Source organism: Hyla sarda, chromosome 11 (genome assembly GCF_029499605.1).
Source record: "Hyla sarda isolate aHylSar1 chromosome 11, aHylSar1.hap1, whole genome shotgun sequence".
Taxonomy (NCBI): Eukaryota; Metazoa; Chordata; class Amphibia; order Anura; family Hylidae; genus Hyla; species Hyla sarda.
In genome coordinates, this window is record NC_079199.1 from 85,696,200 (window position 1) to 85,702,199 (window position 6,000).

Sequence of the window (6,000 nt, forward strand, 5' to 3'; positions counted from 1 at the left end):
AAAAAGACATAGCACTCACCAGTCCCATTACATTTCTATTAGAGGACTAAAGTGCCTACTGAAAACAAATTATTGTCCATATAATGTACTTGAAAGTGTTTTTTTTTAACCCTATTCAAAATTATTTCAAAAACAATAATAAAAATAATTCAGGATTATCGGCTGCCGGATACTCGACCTTTATGTTTTACCGTTTTCATGTATGGATGTCTCGGCATTTAAAACTCTGGACCTTAAAGGGGTACTCCACTGGAAAACATTTTATTTAAAATCAACTGGTGCCAGAAAGTTAAGCAGATTTGTAAATTGCTTCTATTTAAAAATCTTAACCCTTCCAGTACTTATCAGCTGCTGTATACTACTTTTCTTTTTGAATTTCCTTTCTGTCTGACCACAGTGCTCTCTGTTGACACCTCTGTCCATTTTAGGAACTGACCGGAGCAGAATAGGTTCTGTCTGGACAGTTCCTAAAACGGACAGAGGTGTCAGCAGAGAGCACTATGGTCAGACCAGAAAGAAATTCAAAAAAGAAAATAACTTCCTCTGGAACATACAGCAGATGTTAAGTAGTGGAAGGATTATGATTTTTAAATAGAAGTCATTTACAAATCTACAATACAGGAATATGGGTGCACTACTGTGGTAGATGTATACAATGACATTGGCTATCCCTCAACACTGATGCTAAAATTGAGACATTCGCCAGTATATCCTTATATGAAGGACACACCAGAGCCCGCACACTAACGCCAAGGTTTCTCAAAATGGCGGGCTCTGGTGTGTCCTTCATATAAGGATACACTGGCGAATGTCTCAATTTTAACATCAGTGTTGAGGGATAGCCAATGTCATTGTATACATCTACCACAGTAGTGCACCCATATTCCTGTATTGTATTGTTTTAGTTGTTACACATCCACACCATCTATCTGGTGTAGGATTCTATTGTGGCACTTGTAGTCCGCTGCAGGCATCCTCCATTGTATGCATTTTTATGCTGGGGATCGCCCCTAGCAACGGACTACAAGGGCAGGATCTGCTCCCCCAGTATAAATGCACAACCGCATTTGGGGTTTAGCACCTCCAGCCATTTGAGACCACGTTTTTTGTTGTTTGTTTCATTTACAAATCTGTTTAACTTTCTGGCACCAGTTGATTAAAAAAATAATGTTTTCCAGTGGAGTACCCCTTTAAAGGCGTATTCAGGGATATAAAAATGTAATCCCTATCCTAAGGATAGGGGATAAGATTCAGATCGCAAGGAGTCTGACCACTAGGGCCCCCCCAACCTGCGATCTCCCATACAGGGCCCTGGCTCTCAGGCCAAATAGTGCAATAGCGTGGCTGACATGCCCCCTCAATGCAGCTCTATTGCGGAGCCGGAGATTGCCGAATGCGACACTCCGGCTCTCCCATAGAGTTGTATTGAGGTGGCATGTCAGCCACCGCTTCTTACGATGGTGGTCGAACACGCCCCCTTTCTGTAGACTGCAGGGGCCCTGTACGGGAGATCATGGGGGGTCCGGGTTTTTACCTACCGAAATACTCTTTTAAGGCACATTTCGGTAAGATGCTAAGCTCTGCCACACGCTGTAAGTGTACAGTGATCCCTCAACTTACAATGGTCTCAACTAGAGATGAGCGAACTTACAGTAAATTCGATTCGTCATGAACTTCTCGGCTCGGCAGTTGATGACTTTTCCTGCATAAATTAGTTCAGCTTACAGGTTCTCCCGTGGTCTGGAAAAGGTGGATACAGTCCTAGGAGACTCTTTCCTAGGACTGTATCCACCTTTTCCAGCCCACCAGAGCACCGGAAAGCTGAACCAATTTATGCAGGAAAAGTCAGCAACCGCCGAACCGAGAAGTTCGTGACGAATCGAATTTACTGTAAGTTCGCTCATCTCTAGTCTCAACATACAATTGTTTCAACATACTATGATCTTTTTTGGACCATTGTAACTTGAAACCAGACTCAACACACAATGCTATGGGATCTGCGAAACGTGTCAATAGCTGGAAGAACCGACCAATCAGAATGGATATTTCACTGGTAAAACCTGTGTATTCCTAAAGTGCATGCACTAACTGGTGTCTGGTAGCTCCCCCTACTGTACAGGGAGGTATTACATGTTCTGTACTCTTTACCTGTGCCAGGCTCCTTTGGACATCAGGTGAGGGCGGCTCCATTTTCCCAGTGTTTCCCAAAGAGGGTGCCTCCAGCTGTTGCAAAACTACAACTCCCAGCATGCCCAGACAGCTGTTTGCTGCATGGGCATGCTGGGATTTATAGTTTTGCAACAGCTGGAAGGCTACAGTTTGGAGATCACTGTGCAGTGGTCTCTAAACTGTGGCCCTCTAGATCTTGCAAAACTTCAACTCCCATCATGCCCACACAGCAGTTTTGCAACAGCTGGAGGAACCCTGGTTGGGTGACACTGAAATAGACAGTGATTGCAGCTCCCAGCAGATCTTTCTTACTTTTATATGTAAGGATTTGCTTTATCTATATTAGTTATCTACTTATTTTTCTTTAATCCTCACTTTTTCCTATTTTTGGATGACATTTTGGTGGCTTCAGAACCAATTACCAGGTTTCCATAGAGTTCTGGTCTCAACATACAATGGTTTCAACATACAATGGTCGTCCTGGAACCAATTAATATTGTAACTTGAGGGACCACTGTATTGCATATTCAAGTGCGCAGTGTGATATCCCTGTTAAGCTCTGTAATAACCTTGTTCTCTGTTGTGACTCGGTGAGGAAGTGGTGAATCATAGACACAACATGTACTATTCGTGGCCTGCAGACAATAGGAAGACTCAGCAGCGCACACTGTCAATACATGCTCCCCTCGTGGACAGCCACATCAGCCAATGAGAAAGTCTATTACATCATCAGCCGACCAATGAGGAGCCTCTTATGGTACCTATAATAGGCTGGGGCGGCTCGTGAAAGAAGTTTGCCTTCATAAAAAAAAAAAAAAGTTTTCTTTAGTTGAGAAATGTTTTTGCTGTGTTTACTGATTTCGGAATATTCAGCAACAAAACAAGAACAAGAGCAACATTACAACACACCGCATCACATTACCAAGTTTACAAAACACTAACCGCCAACAGTCTCTAATGATTTTCTATATCAATGTCCTTTTACAGTCGCTCACATAAGTGAATACAACCCTCACAATTTAGTAAATATTTTATTGTATCTCGTCATGTGACAACAACAAAGAAATTGCACTATGCTACAATGTAAAGTAGTGAGTGCACGGCCTGTGTAACAGTGTTTAATGTTGTATCCCCTCAAAATATATCAGCACACAGCCAATAAAGGGGTACTCCGCCCCTGGCATCTTATCCCCTATTCAAAGGATAGGGGATAATATGTTAGATCGCCGCGGTCCCGCTGCTGCGGCACCCCGCCATCATTACTGCGCAGAGCGAGTTCGCTCTGTGCGTAATGACGGGCGATACAGGGGCCAGAGCAGTGTGACGTCATGGCTCCGCCCCTCATGACATCACGGCCCATCCCCTTAATGCAAGTCTATGGCAGGGGGCGTGGCGACCGCGATCTGACATCTTATCCCCTATCCTTTGGATAGGGAATAAGATGTCTAGGGGCGGAGTACCCCTTTAATGTCTAAATCTTGGCAACAAAAGTAAGTGCACTCCTAAATGGAAATGTCCAAACTGGACCCTACCAACCATTTCCCCTCCCCGGTGTCATTTGACTCATTAGGGTTGCAAGTTCCCAGGTGTGTAGTGGAGCAGGTATCTTAAATTTGGTGTTATTTCTCTCACACTCTTTAAAACTAGTCACATGGTACCTCATGGCAAAGAACTCTCTGAAGATCTGAAAAAAAAGAATTGTTGCTCCACATAGGGATGGCCGAAGCAAAAAGAAGAATGCCGAGACCCTGAAACTTTGCTGAAGTACAGTGGGCAAGACCATACAGTGGCTTCACAGGACAAGTTCCACTCAGAACTGGCTTTGCCATGGTCACCCAAAAACATTGAGTGCATTATCTTTGGGAAATAGACATATGAGTGCTGCCAGCATTGCTGTAAAGGTTGAAGAGCTGGGAAGGGGTCAGCCTGTCAGTGTCTCTAGAAAAGACAAAGGATACAGCGCTCCATGGTGTAATAAGAGAGAGACCTGTGAGGTGGTATAGTGTATACTGATAAGGAGGTTCACCTGATGTTGTTGTGTACCCCTATACACAACAATGGTGAGCACATAAAGTGTCCGCAGCCAAGCCGGCTGAGCAAGAGGCAATGCAGAGATAGACTTCAACAAGGGTGCCGGCTTTGAGAGGCGCAGATCACAGGACAATCAAGATGGATAAAGGCAAGGGTAGCTACCCTTGCCTTTATCCATCTTGATTGTCCTGTGATTTGCGCCTCTCAAAGCCGGCACCCTTGTTGAAGTCTATCTCTGCATTGTCAGTGTCTCTGGCTCAGTAACCCGGACTATTTTCACGAAATATTTGGCACTGCTTATTATCCTTATTTGGGTAACCTACAAGTCAACACTAAGTTATATCCTGAGCCCATGGTAAGAAGATAGGAGCCGACACCTGTTATCCACCCGCCATAAATAACAGGTGTCCGATGTTGTTCACCTTAGGTCTCTCACTGCATCTAATTGACGGTTATGGATACTAGATATTTAGGAACAGCATGTTGATACAGAGATTTATTCTGACTGCCATATTTGGAGTCGGGAAGGAATTTTTACCTCTAGTATGAGGGTTTTTTGGCCTTCCCCTGGATCAACTCAGTAGGGACTCATTAGGGATATAGGTTGAACTAGATGGACTCTGATCTTTTTTCAACCTTACGAACTATGTATGTTACTAAATTGGTCTGCATTGTTATTGTTCCAGAAGAAGGCCTCTGCTAAGCATGAAGCACAAGAAAGTCTGCAAACATTTCACTAGAGACAAGCAGACTAGGGACATGGATTACTGGAACCATGTAATGTGGTGCGATGAGCCCAAGATAAACTTATATAGTTCAGATGGTGTCAAACGTATGTTGCGGCAACCAGGTGAAGAGGACAAAGAAAAGTGTGTCTTGCCTAAAGTCAAGCATGGTGGTGGAAGTGTCATGGTTGGGCCTACATGATCACTGCTGACAGCGCTGTAATCATGGTTCATTGATGAAACCACGACTGCCAACATAAACAGCAACATACCGAAGCAGCTTTCTGGCTTGTCCTTTAGAGAGAAAAAAAGAGTCAAACCTGGAGCTTTTTGGTAAGTCACACAAGCTCAATGTTCCCAGAGACAAAATTAAGCTTACAAACAAATGAACACTGTACCTACTACTGTAAAGCATAGAGGTACTGGTTTCAGGATTGGGTAAATGTATGTATAATAGGTAGGTCTGGACCCAGTATTAGCTATCCTCACTGACGAAGTTCAGTAGGAGTAAAACATGCGTTGGGGTCACATGCTCTCCAGGTTAGGTATGTACATATGGCAGATATTGGAGTTGGTTACCTTTTATGGTTATATTGTTTGTTATTCTAATGTCTACTGATATGTTTGTATGTTTATCATTATATTTGCAGTCTTTACTCATTTGAGCTGTAGACTCATCTTTTACTTGTGCCCCACTATCAACTCGGGTGTTAAAACATGTCCACTTTACTACTCATTTTTTCTTTTCTCCTGGTGTTTGCATGTCTTTTTGTAGGGGCAGGTGGGGTGCTGTTGTTTTTTTTGATTGTTTGCTTTTATATGTTCATTAATTTTTCTAATATGTATACCTAAAGGATAAAGAGATAGAGGACAAAAAATAAAGTTAGTCATGGATAAAAAATTCCATCCGTATGTTTTAATCGCTAGGCATTCTTGTGCCCAGTGTGGATTGGCAAAATGCTTCATGCAAGCTGTACATTCCTACTTGACTTTACTTTTTCTATGGCATAAATCTGTATCTGCCCTATATGTCTATTGCGCACTTGGATAAAATGTAGTGAAGCACTAGAACGAT